Raw genomic sequence first — 14,038 nt, 5'->3', positions numbered from 1 at the left:
TCGCAACGTGATGATTCACCTGAAATCTTATCAAAAGTAAGCTTCTATATTCCTTCAAGGCAACTTCGAAATCGTACCTTATTTATAACAAACTATGCCAAATTTGGACCTTTGAATCGAATAATGGACATGTACAATCAACACTGCGAAGCTATCGACTTTACAATGTCTCGGCAGAATCTTAAAACATATTTTAATAAAATTCGAAAACGCAACACATAAGACAAAAGATATAACATTTTTTATCTGTACTATTTAATCTCTAGTTAATTGTTATTATAATTATATGTTAAATATTTCACAATTTATGCATATTAGCATTTAGAAATGAAAAAATATGTATATTTATATGTACACTGGATTTTGTTTTTACACGATTTTTTTTACTCGTATTTTTGTTCGTGTGACTTCAATTTGCCACCAAAATCTTTGCAACATGTTTCAAAAAATCCTAGATAATTCAAAGAAAAATCACATGGTAATTAATATGCGTTAGGCATTTAGGATGGGTGAAAAATTAAGAAAGTGTAAATCGTGTAAAACCAAAATCCAGTGTACTAGTCTACGACGGTTGACGAAATAAATAAATAAATAAAAAAGTCTCCGTTTCACGTCCCTTCATGAAAACAGGAGTAGACTATTTTTGCCCGGTCTACATTCGATCAGCAACTAGACGAGCAGCGGTGAAGGCGGTGAAGGCCTATGTTACGGTATTTGTTTGCTTTTGCAACTCGTTTCCGATCTCTCTACGGACCGATTCTTGCAGGCCTTGCAAAGGGTTTGTTTCAAGGAGAGGCAGACCTTCGGATATTTATTCGGATAATGGTACGAACTTCGTCGGAGCACGGAACAAGCTAACAGAGCTCCAAGGTTTGATGACGGATCGTATCCACCGTGAGAATTGCTAGCTGGTGGTGTGGACTTTGGGAGGCTGCAATCCGGTCGACCAAGAACCATCTCTTGAAGGTAATTGGCGAAAATCCGGTCTCAGCAGAAGATTTTTCCACGCTTTTGACACAGGTAGACATGTCCGATGATGCCAACGATTTGGAGCCCTTGAAACCGGCTCATTTCCTCATCGGATCATCCCTGCAAGTGAAGTGGTTTCGGATAGGCCAGGAAGAAATAACTTCATAAAAACCGCAATTAACTTCAGAAACGATTTATTCTATAAAACGTGTTTTTCATTTTTACATTTTCATTTTGTTTTGATTCATGTTCATTTGAGACGTCAAAAGGTGTAGAAAAAATAGGCACAGAAAAGTTATCTTCATAGGAGCAGAACTAGGTGGGGGCATACGGTGGTTACACTCAACACCCCTGCTTAACCACAGTAGTCTCCTGTACGTCCTAGTCCCAGCTTGGCGCAGAGTACTCTGAAGGCGGTCACCGGCAAACCCTTTGTCATGATGTCCGCCTGTTGATCCGATGATCTTACATACCGGATAACGATTTCTCCACGCTGCACAAGATCACGTATGAAGTGGAACTTCGTGTCCACGTGTTTCATCCGACTATAGTCCTTGGAGTCCTCGGCTATACGAATTGTGGACTGGTTATCCTCAAAAACTGGTATCGCTTGGATGGTTTTTATTTTCAGATCGCATAACAGCCTCTTCATCCAGATAATGTGGCAAATAGTCAAACAGAGTGCTGCTAATTCAGCTTCGGTTGACGATAACGCCACGGTTTGTTGCTTACGAGTCGTCCAGCTTATGGTACACCCATACACCTTGCATACAAATCCGCTAATAGATCGCCTGTCTACGTTGCTATTGGCCCAATCCGCATCAGAAAATGCTTCTAGCAACGAAGCGTTCTGTCTTCGATAGACCAACCCAACATCTAGTGTCCCTTTAATATACCTGAGAATCTGCTTCAAGTAGTTCCAATGTTCATCACTAGGGCACGCTTGAAATTGGCTGAAATAGTTTATGGCTGCCGACAGGTCCGGTCTTGTAGTAAGTGACGCGTACATAAAACAGCCGACAAGTTCTCGATACGGTTTTTCGGTTCTCAGCTTCTCGTCTACTTTGCTGAGTTTCAGCCGATTCTCAATCGGCGTCGACCTCGGCTTGCATTCGCTCATGCCGAAGCGCTTGAGCAATCCTTCCAGGTACTGCCGTTGGCTGATTTTTAAGATGCCTGTTTTAAAATCCCGCTCGATCGTCATACCCAGAAACTGCCTCACCTCACCGGAGTCGGTCATCTCGAACTGCGCCGACAGTTCCCTCTTAATGTCTTGTAGCTCCTTCAGCGATGAACTTGCTATCAATACGTCGTCAACGTACAGTACCAATATCACCAGCTCCTTCCCGGATCCGAGCGTGTAAAGGCACTGATCGTTATCGCTGCGCACGAAACCCAACTTCTCCACAAAACGATGAAATTTATCATTCCATGCTCGCGACGCTTGCTTCAGCCCATACAGAGCCCGATTCAGCCGACACACAAGTCCTCTCCCTGTCTCAAACCCGTTTGGTTGAGCCATATAAATTTCCTCTGACAGCTCACCATTCAAGAACGCGGTCTTCACGTCCATCTGATGGATGTGCATTCCGCTCTGATTCCCCAACGCCAACACTGTCCGCAAAGTGTCCATCTTTGCTACATGAGAGTAGGTTTCAGTGTAATCGAAGCCTTTCTTTTGGCTGAAACCTCTCGCTACCAACCGGGCTTTGTATTTCGTCGGCTTGCCTGCCTCATCACGCTTTATTCGGAATACCCACTTGCACGTCACAACCGACCGTCCCTCTGGTTTCTTCACAAGCGACCAGGTGTTGTTCCGCTGCAGTGAGCTCATCTCTTCTTCGATTGCAGCCTTCCATTCGTTCCAGTCATCGCGTTTCTGTAGCTCAACGATCGTTCCCGGAATTTCGTCCACGTAATTAACTGCACTTAAAGCGAAACTTGCGTACTCCATTTCAAAGTCTCGATGCCATGCCGGCATCGACCGATTCCGCTGTGGCCTTCCACCTGCCACTTCTACTTCAGGCTCCGCGGGATCTTCATCCTCTACAAAGCTTTCAAACTCGCCATCCGATTGGTCCTCTTCCGGTATTTTCAGTTCATCTTCCTCTTCTTCTTCACTGACAGGAATACGAACCACTTCCTTCGCGGGTAGGATTTCCACAATAGAGGTCTTCTCTTCTACGAAGTCAACATCACGCGCGACGACAATCTTCTTCTTCACTGGATTCCACACTCTGTATCCGTTGTGACTGTAGCCTACGAAGATTCCGCTCCAGGCTTTAGAGTCCAGTTTCCGCCGCAATTCGTCAGGGACATGAACAAAAACTTTACAACCGAACACTCTTACGTTCGATACATTTGGCTTCCGGGACTCCCACCGCTCATACGGAGTTTGCTTCGTACTCAGTGCGGTCGTCGGGCTACGGTTGGTTAGAAAAGCTGCAGTCAGCACAGCCTGTCCCCAGAAAATCTTGTCGACTCCTGAATCCTCCATCATCGCTCTGGCTTTTTCGACGAGCGTCCGATTTAATCGCTCGCTCACCCCATTTTGCTCTGGAGTATATGGGACGGTCCATTCGACTTGAACTCCCTTACTCCTGCAGAATTTCAGGAATCGCTTGTTCTTATATTCCCCTCCGTTGTCGCAACGTAGTCGGGAAATCTTCTGTCCGAATTTCGCTGTGACCCAGGCCTCATACTCCTCGAAATACTGCATCACCTCGTCTTTAGACTGCATTAAATATACTGCTGTGAAGTGACTCCAGTCGTCCGTGAATGTGACAAAATATCGCACTCCCGACAATCCAGACGGTGTCACGGGGCCGCACACGTCCGTGTGTACAAGCTCGAGCACACGCGACGCACGCTTACCGACCGACAAAGAAAACGGTTTTCTCGTCTGTTTCCCGACGACGCATGATTCACACACGATTACGTTCTGGTCACTGTCATTCATGGAATCTATGTTCATTCCAGACACCAATTCGCCTTGCATCAATTGCCTCAGACTGTTTTCGTTAAGGTGGCCAAAGCGGCGGTGCCACAACTCAGAACTCTTCTTAATCCGACCACACGACAACAAGGCATCACCCGCACTTTGCCTTTTTGAATAGAAATCGAGTTCGTACAGTTTCTCTCGGCGAGACGCACTCGCGACGATTTCGGAACCGTTAAATACTTTCGCTTTTCCGGACTCGAAAACAACACGCATTCCGGATTTTTCCACCTTCATCACAGAAAACAAGTTGCAACGCAACATCGGTACATACAAAGCGTTTTCGATCGTGCATTTGATTTGTTTACCGTTCACTACTGAAATAATATCGACGGTGCCAGCGTACTCCGCCATTATTGTCTCACCGTCTTTGGCCACCACGATCTCGACCGGTTTTGCCAGATGATGCAATTCACTGAATAGCACTTTGTCCCGTACTAGATGGTCCGTGGCACCAGAATCTATAAACCATCGGGTCCGCTGGTCTTCCGGTAAGTCTAAACCTCCACTGATTCCGACGAAACAGATTCCCATACCTGTATCCATTTCAGTTACATTTGCTCTCGATTTATGGTTTCCCTTCTCCTTCTGTCTCCCCTGCTTTCTCCGGTCCGGGCAATCCATTTGTTTGTGGCCTTCCTTCTTGCAATGAAAACAAATTAATTTCTTCTTCTTTATTTGCTTCGATCCAGAAAAAACAGCTTCCCCGACCGTTGTGGGTGACGATTCCATTCCGCGACGCTTGGTTTCGCCATCCAGCAGTCTGCATTTTACGAACTCAATTGAAAGGTTCTCTTCTGGCATCGTCTCGAGTGCCGTTACGACTCCGGAATACGCAGGGCCAAGCGTCAGCAAAAGATGGCAAACCACGTCCAAATCTTCCAAAACAGCACCAGTCGAACGATACTCACGTACCAGCCTATCGAAGCGAAGAAAATGTTGCTGCAAATTTCCTCCTTCAAATCGCAACTGTAGCATCTCACGTTTTAAATGCATTCGGCTCGCGATGCTGCGACGCTCGAAAACTCGATGCAGGGCATCCCAGATTTCCTTTGGAAACTGTTTGCCCTGGATATATTCGAGCTGCGTATCATGGATCCTCGATACCAACAGGGACTTACACCGGCGATCCTTCTTCATGCGTTTCTCTAGTTTCTTGGCTTTTGCGGCTTTCACCTCATTCGTGTCACCCTCTTGAGCAATCAGCTCTTCCACTTCTGCTGCATACGTCTGGATGCACTCTTCGAGCTCGTGCTCTTCCAATAGTATCAGCATCCGGAACTTCCAAACAGAAAAATTCGAGCCATCGAATAGCGGCAGGAGCACACGATCAAACTTTTCCTCCTCCATGCCGAAAACGCGAAAACAACGACACTCCCGATTACTTTCCGATTAAAGCGCGACCTGGGCTATAACCTGAAGTGGTTTCGGATAGGCCAGGAAGAAATAACTTCATAAAAACCGCAATTAACTTCAGAAACGATTTATTCTATAAAACGTGTTTTTCATTTTTACATTTTCATTTTGTTTTGATTCATGTTCATTTGAGACGTCAAAAGGTGTAGAAAAAATAGGCACAGAAAAGTTATCTTCATAGGAGCAGAACTAGGTGGGGGCATACAGTGGTTACACTCAACAGCAAGCACTTCCCGATCCTGCACTAAAGTCCATCCCAGCGAATCGTCTGAACCATTACCAGTTGATGCAACAAAAATTACAAAATTTCTGGATCAGGTGGCGTCGAGAGTATTTAAGTAAATTGCAAGCAAGAGAAAAGAGATGGAAGCCGGCGGTTCCCGTTGATGTCGGCAAGCTCGTCGTGGTTAAGGATGATATCATGATTTGGGTAAAATTAGATGTGTTGTAACTATCTTAGTTATCATCCGATTTTGACAATTCAGGCCTCCCCGAACTAGAAAATTAATGCAGTTTGACGGTATGCCCACGGAATCGACTATGGCCACCGGATTCCGGAGATATTCCGGGTTTTTCGAAGGTAGGTTCAAAACCGTAACTTTGAGGTGGATATTAGGAGAAGTTGTGGTTAAAAACTGAATAATATTAGTAACCACAAATGAAGTAGGGCTCTTGCTGATTGGAACCATATATTGAGATTTGGAATCGGACCAGAATCAAGTGAGATATGGCCATTTCTTTATAATCAGTTCCGATCGATACTTACCAAAGGGGTCAGGCCACAACTTCATTTGAATCTCGCTTTTTGATAGATCGTCCACTATGATTTTATTCTAGAAGGCCTCTAATGTGTCAAGAATGAAAAACCAATTGAATAAACGGATCCTGGAGTCGCTGGGATGTCCCCGGGGAACCTGTGAATGGGGACATTTAAGTTTTAGCACCAAAACCAGTCGTTCGACGACTCTTTTTTCATGGTTTTCGATCAGGAAGCGAAGTATGAATATAAAATGGTCCATTGACGGCTCTGACCGCTTCCAGGATCTACGGATTGGCCCCAGGGAACCTGTGGAAGGGGACATTTTAGTTTTACCACCAAAACCAGTCGTTCGACGGCTCTTTTTTCATGGTTTTCGATCAGGAAGCGAAGTATGAATATGAAATGGTCAATTGACGATTCTGACCGCTTCCAGGACCTTCGGATTGGCCCTAGGGAACCTGTGGAAGGGGACATTTAAGTTTTAGCACCAAAACCAGTCATTCGAAGGCTCTTTTTTCATGGTTTCCGATCAGGAAGCGAAGTATGAATATAAAATGGTCCATTGATGGCTGTGACTGCTTCCAGGATCTACGGATTGGCCCTAGGGAACCTGTGGAAGGGGACATTTTAGTTTTACCACCAAAACCAGTCGTTCGACGGCTCATTTTTCATGGTTTTCGATCAGGAAGCGAAGTATGAATATAAAATGATCCATTGTCGGCTCTGACCGCTTCCAGGACCTACGGATTGGCTCCGGGGAACCTGTGGAAGGGGACATTTTAGTTTTACCACCAAAACCAGTCATTCGAAGGCTCTTCTTTAATATAAGCAAAGTATGAATATAAAATTGACCATTGATGACTCTGACCGGATCCAGGACTTACAGATTCCCCCCGGAAAACCAGTGGAAAGGAATATTTAAGTTGCAGCACCAAAACCAATAACTCGACGGCTTTTTTTTCGTGATTTTTGATCAGAAAGCGAAGTATGAGTATAAATTGGACCATTAATGGATCTGACCGCATCCAGGACTTACGGATTGCCCCCGGTGAACTGTGGAAGGGGCATTTTAGTTTTAGCACAAAAACCTATCATTGGACGGCTCTTTTTTCATGGATTTCAATCATAATGTGAAGTATGAACAAGAAATGGACCATTGACGGCTCTGACCGTTTTCTGGACCTACGGATAGCTCACGGGAACCTGCCTACTTCATACTTTGCTTCCTGATCCAAAGCCATGAAAAAAGAGCCGTTGTAGTTTTGGTGCTAAAACAAAAATGTCCCCTTCTACAGGTTTCCTAGGCCAATCTGTAGGTTCAGAAAGCGGTCAGAGCCCTCAATTGTCCCTTTTATATTCATTTCTCGATTCCTAATCCAAACCACTAGAAAAGAGCCGTCGAATGACTGGTTATAATGCTTAAAATAAAATGTCCCCTTACACAGATTCTCTACGAGCAATCCGTGGGTCTTGGAAGCGGTCAGAGCCGTTAATGGACCATTTTATATTCATACTTCGCTTCCTGATCGGAAACCATGAAAAAAAAACCTTCGAATGACTGGTTTTGGTGCTAAAACTCAAATGTCCCTTTCCACAGGTTCCCCCGGGCCAATCCGTAGATCCTGGAAGCGGTCAGAACCGTCAATTGACCATTTTATATTCATACTTCGCTTCCTGATCGAAAACCATGAAAAAAGAGCCGTCGAACGACTGGTTTTGGTGCTAAAACTAGAATGTCCCCTTCCACATGTTCCCCCGGGCCAATCCGTAGATCCTGGAAGCTGTCAGAACCGTTAATTGACCATTTTATATTCATACTTCGCTTCCTGATCGAAAACCATGAAAAAAGAGCCGTCGAACGACTGGTTTTGGTGCTAAAACTAAAATGTCCCCTTCCACAGGTTCCCCCGGGCCAATCCGTAGGTCCTGGAAGCGGTCAGAACCGTCAATGGACCATTTTATATTCACACTTCGCTTCCTGATCGGAAACCATGACCTGATCGGAAACCATTTGGTGGTAAAACTAGAATGTCCCCTTCCATAGGATCCCCGGGTCTAATCCGTAGATCCTGGAAGCGGTCAGAGCCATCAATGGACCATTTTATATTCATACTTCGCTTCCTGTTCAAAAACTATGAAAAAAGAGCCGTCGAACGACTGGTTTTGGTGGTAAAACTAAAATGTCCACAGGTTCCCGGGGACATCCCAGCGACTCCAGGATCCGTGTATTCAATTGGTTTTTCATTCTTGACACATTAGAGGCCTTCTAGAATAAAATCATAGTGGACGATCTATCAAAAAGCGAGATTCAAATGAAGTTGTGGCCTGACCCCTTTGATAAGTATCGATCGGAACCGATTATAAAGAAATGGCCATATCTCACTTGATTCTGGTCCGATTCCAAATCTTAATATATGGTTCCAATCAGCATGAGTCCTACTTCATTTGTGGTTATTAATATTATTCAGTTTTAATCACAACTTCTCCTAATATCCACCTCAAAGTAACGGTTTTGAACCTACCTCCGAAAAACCCGGAATATCTCCGGAATCCGGTGGCCACAGTCGGTGCCATGGACATAGCGTCAAACTGCATTAATTTTATAGTTCAGGCATGCCTGAAATGTCAAAATTGGATGATAACTAAGGTAGTTACAACACATCTAATTTTACCCAAAATTTGCCTATCCTAATTATTTTGTCCATCCCCTGTATATAGGGCCGTCACATTCACGCAGCAGCGAGTGAACTGAATGGACTGTCACTGCGGGCTGCGTGTGCAATAGGGTGGCTAAAAAAAACACTTTTTCAAATTTTTTGATGGGCCACCCTTTTATTCGGTTCTATTTGATGCCCTGATGCTCTGGACAAAATTTCAGCCAAATCGGTCAACGCTTGGGCGATGCTAAACTCGTTGGAAGTTTATATGGAAAAATGTATGCAGAAACATCCAAAAACAGTGATTTGCACTTGGACGGCACAATTTACGATCAAGAACAATGATACTCATTCAGTTCTTGAAGAATTAAATACAGAATATTATGCTGAAAACCGCGAGAAGATTAGAGTTTATTAGGCAAAGATATTAGCATTTTACTGGAGTGTTGTAGGGGTGAATTTATTTCTTTTCAAAGCTAAAAGAAACGAAATTTGCTCAAACCCTACTTGAGAGAAATGCTAATAACTTAACAGGGCAAACTCTAACCTTCTCACGGTTTTCTGCATAACATTTTGTATTAAGTTCTTCAAGATCTGAATGAGTAGCATAGTTCTTCTTCGTAAGTTGTGCCGTCCAACTGCAATTCACTGTTTTTGGATGTTTCTGCATACATTTTTGCATATAAACTTCCAACGAGTTTAGCACCACCCAAACGTTGACCGATTTGGCTGAAATGTTGTCCAGAGCATCAGGGCATCAAATAGAACCGAATAAGAGGGCGGCCCATCATAAAATTTGAAAAAAGTTTTTCCCATACTAATTTGAGCCACCCTAGTGTGCAATGACAAAAGAGGTCTTTTATTTAATTTATCTTTGACTAGCTTTATGTACCCGGCCTTGCTCGGAATTGCCAGTTTTCTTTTAGAATCGAAAATGATAAAACCAATTAGTCAACAGGGTAATTGTGTTTACTTTTTCATATTTTATCATTTGATTAAAAGAAGGCTTTTAGAAACACTGACTGATTTTGAAGAAGGGATCGTGGGTTTGAAAAGCCTTATCCCAGACAAACGTCTTTTTCTAAAGAAGGAAAAACATTCATCGATGCCATATTCCGGGCAAACGCATATTTTCAAAGAAGGGATCACACCCACCATTGCCTTATTCCGGGCAAATGCCTACTTTTAAAAAAGCAACACATCCACCATTCAGAAGGAAACACATTAGTCATTGCCTTTCACTGGGCATACCATTATTCCGACAAAGGGTAACAATTATGATTGTTTTATACCCAGCAAATGCTTGCTTCATATGCAAGATTTTTCTGATGCTGTTCTTAATTATCCCAAATGTCCTTCATATCGAATGACCTTAGGCCAAATAGTGTTATGTTAATGGCCTGCTACATTCAGGGATATGTCATTTTCAAGAAAAAGTCATATTATGGGATATGTGTATCGGGAAGTATCATTTTTGGGAAATATCATTTTCGTTAGAGTCATTTTTGGGGAAATGTTATTACCGGGAAAATGTTATTGTCGAGGAATTCGGGCAATTTGATTTGTCTTCGGCGCATTGTACAATGTCAAAGAACCTCGGATGTACTAAACAAGAGGTATTTTAAATTAAGTCGTTTTCTAAAGAAAACCCAACCCCAATACCCCCCCCCCCCCCTCCATTCCAAAAGTTCCTTCCAGCCTCTATATAATAGTTTCTTTTGGATAGAGAGATATAATAGTTTCCTTTACGTGTTTACGTGTTTGGTTTAATTGATAAAAAGGTATATCAAACTGTTCGTTCAATAAATATACAATCCCTCTCATTCAGCTGACACTTCTACCCAGTCTGATATAGTCTTCCTTAGACAGATAATATGGGTTCCGAATTTGGTGGACATCGATAAATAGGTTCAGAAGTCATGCTGAATTGCTGAATTTACATTGACTTGATCGATTGCTAAAAAATACTCCTCCCCTCATATATTACTTACTTACCCCTCCTCTCATTCCCTCCCTCTTTTGTAAAGAGCATTCCTAACCTCCTATCGTCGTCTCCTTATGATAATGAATTTGTGTTCCGAATTTGTTTGAAATCGGCCAAAGGGTTCAGAAGTTACACTGAGTTCATCCATAAGTAAGCAATATTCCTCCTTCCAACACCCTCTCTCTTTTCAAAAGAGCATCACTAACCCTCCTATCGTCGTCTCCTAAAAATAAAGAATTTGTGTTCCAAACTCGGTTGAAATCGACCAAGGGGATCAGAATTTACACTGAGTTGATCGATAACTAAGCAATACCCCTCCCTCACACCCCTCCCTTTTCCAAAGAGCATGCTTAACCCCGTATCGTCTCCTCCTTAAGATAAAGAATTTGTGTTCCAAATTTGGTTGAAATTTAGGGGTTCAGAAATTACACTGATTTGATCGATAACTAAGCTAAACCCTTCCCCCACACCCTCCCCCTTTTTCAAAGAGCATGATCTTTCCCCCTATCGATCCCTTCTTAAGATAAAAAATTTGTGTTCCAAATTTGGTTGAAATCGGCCAAAGGGTTCAGAAGTTACACTGAGTTGACAAATAAAAAAGCAATGCCCCTACCCCCACACCCTCCCCCTTTTCCTAAGCGCATGATCTACGGAAACCTCCTTTCAGAAGACTCAGAAGCCTCCTTTCAGAAGGCTCGGAAGCCTCCTTTCAAGAGGCTCGGAAGCCTCCTTTCAAGAGGCTCGGAAGCTTCCTTTCAAGAGGCTCGGAAGCCTCCTTTCAAGAGGCTCGGAAGTCTCCTTTCAAGAGGCTCGGAAGTCTCCTTTCAAGAGGCTCGGAAGCCTCCTTTCAAGAGGCTCGGAAGTCTCCTTTTAAGAGGCTCGGAAGTCTCCTTTCAAGAGGCTCGGAAGCCTCCTTTCAAGAGGCTCGGAAGCCTCCTTTCAAGAGGCTCGGAAGCCTCCTTTCAAAAGGCTCGGAAGCCTCCTCTCAAGAGGCTCGGAAGCCTTCTTTCAAGAGGCTCGGAAGCCTTCTTTCAAGAGGCTCGGAAGTCTCCTTTTAAGAGGCTCGGAAGCCTCCTTTTAAGAGGCTCGGAAGCCTCCTTTCAAGAGGCTCGGAAGCCTCCTTTCAAGAGGCTCCGAACCCTCCTTTCAAGAGACTCAAAAGCCTCTTCTCAAGAGGCTCGGGAGCCTCCTCTCGAGATGCTCAAAACTTCCTTTCACGTGGTACAAAAGCTTCCTTTCAATAGGCCCAGACGCCTGCTTTTAAGACGTTCGGAAGCCTCCTTCTAAGAGGACAGAAAGCCTTTCTTCAAAAAGCTAGGAAGGAAGCTCGGCTTCCTACAAGAGAGTTGACAGCATACTTTCAAGAGGTTCAGAAGCATCTTTTAAAGATGCAAGGGAACCCTCCTTTTAAGTAGCTCAAAAGTCACCATTCAAGATGCTTGAAATCCTCTTATCAATAGGTGCGGAAGCATATGTTCAAGATATTCAGAAGCTCGGAGGACTCATATTAAGAGGCTTGAAAGCCTCCTTTCAAGAGCCTCGGAAGCCTCCCTTCAAGAAGCTCGGAATTCTTCTTTCAATAGGATCAGAAGCGTCATTTCAGGATGCAAAGGAAGCTTCCTTTTAAGTGACTCAAAAGACGCCATTCAAGAGACTCGAAAGCCTTCTATCGAGAGCTGCGGAAGCCTACTTTCAAGAGACTCAGAAGCTCCTTTCAAGAGGCTCGGAAGCCTCCCATCAAAGGGCACGGAATTATTCTTTCAAGAGGCTTGGAAGCCTGCTTCCGTCGCATTCTCTGGAACATTCCCATTCAAATTCCTGGAATATTTCCGTCGGAATGGATGGAGGATATCTAGGAGATTGTCATTGGAATCCCTGAAACATTCCCTTCGGAATCCCTGGTGGATTGCCTTCAGAATCCCTGGAGGTTCCCCTTCAGTATGCTCGGAGGTTTCCCATCGAAATATGTGGAGATTCCCGTCAGAATCCCTGGAGGAATGTTGCATTTTTTTTATTTGAGATGAATAGAAAATTAATTAAATATGCAAAAAAAAATTACACTGCCTACCGGTGGAAACCTGACGGCGATCCATCACATATTGACCTTTCAGTAGTGTGCAGGACAAAGACGAGCGCTACTACACTTAGACGCAATAGCCATACGCTATCATTTTGAATCGTAGCAATTATTGGCTGGTAAACAAACACACTTCGATACTGTGGGCTGCAACAGAAAGCACGTGGTTGAGAAAAGAGAATATGGATGAGTGTGACTGATCCGAAATTGCTTCAGTCAGTTGGACCGTTATTTATCAGATTACCACAAAGATAGCTTAATGAGGTGGTGAAATGTTCGAAGATTTTTGAAAAAAAAGCTTAAAATACAGAAAATAAATGAAGTGGCTCATCGAGGCACTGTACGAGGCCTTCTCGTGTAGATTGCTGCACAATGGAATCTTGTCCAACTGTTTCCGGGTCGTAGCTGGTGTAAGGCAGATGGGTTCCCGTAAGCATTTCCGGATAAAATTTTGGGTGAGCATCCGGAAATTTCCAGAGGGAATCCTGGAAGAATTTCTGGGGAAATCTCGGGTGAGTCTTCAAAAGAATTTGCGGAAGAATGCTTTTTGGAATTTCCGGAGGAATATCTGGGAGAATTTTATTAAGAATTTCTGGATAAATTTTCGGGAAAAAATCGGACAAATTCATGGGAGAGTTTCTGCAGCAGTTTCTGGGAAAAAAATCCAGATGATGTTCTGAATAAATCTCCAAAGGAATTAGTGGAAGAATTTCCGAAGTAATCGCTGGAGGAATTCACAAACCTATGTAATAATTGACCGTAATGTACATCAAAATGCTTCACTGACATATATGGGCCACTTTGTATCTTTTTGTATTGTAGCAGCATGCATTTAGAAACATTTACGGCTTATTATAATGCATAGATCGCAACATATAATAATGTTTCTCGGTAATTCATGTACAACAAAATCATATCGATAAAAGACCTCGTGTCAATGATTATCCGGTTCAAATGAGAAATGAAATTATTCTGGTAGAATATGAACAAACTGATAAATACTCAACTGATAAGGTGTGCAAAAATCTGCCTAGGCCCTGATTAAAATAAATAATTGATAAAACGATTATTTTACGTGGCGCTTAAATTGATTTGATGTATAACGATCATTCATATCATAGACTGCTACTAGTTGCAATTGCCAAGAATAGATTTCAAATGAAACAATAAAATAAAT

The 14,038-nt window shown here is 43.2% G+C and overlaps 1 protein-coding gene across 4 annotated transcripts in view; it reads right to left on the bottom strand.

The window, feature by feature from the left end:
• Positions 1 to 14,038, bottom strand: part of LOC134221107 (polypeptide N-acetylgalactosaminyltransferase 16-like) — a 70,692-nt gene that overhangs the window by 8,695 nt on the left and 47,959 nt on the right. The window lies entirely within an intron of this gene.

This window comes from Armigeres subalbatus, chromosome 1 (assembly GCF_024139115.2).
Source record: "Armigeres subalbatus isolate Guangzhou_Male chromosome 1, GZ_Asu_2, whole genome shotgun sequence".
Lineage (NCBI taxonomy): Eukaryota > Metazoa > Arthropoda > Insecta > Diptera > Culicidae > Armigeres > Armigeres subalbatus.
This window is presented reverse-complemented; position numbering and strand designations above follow the sequence as displayed.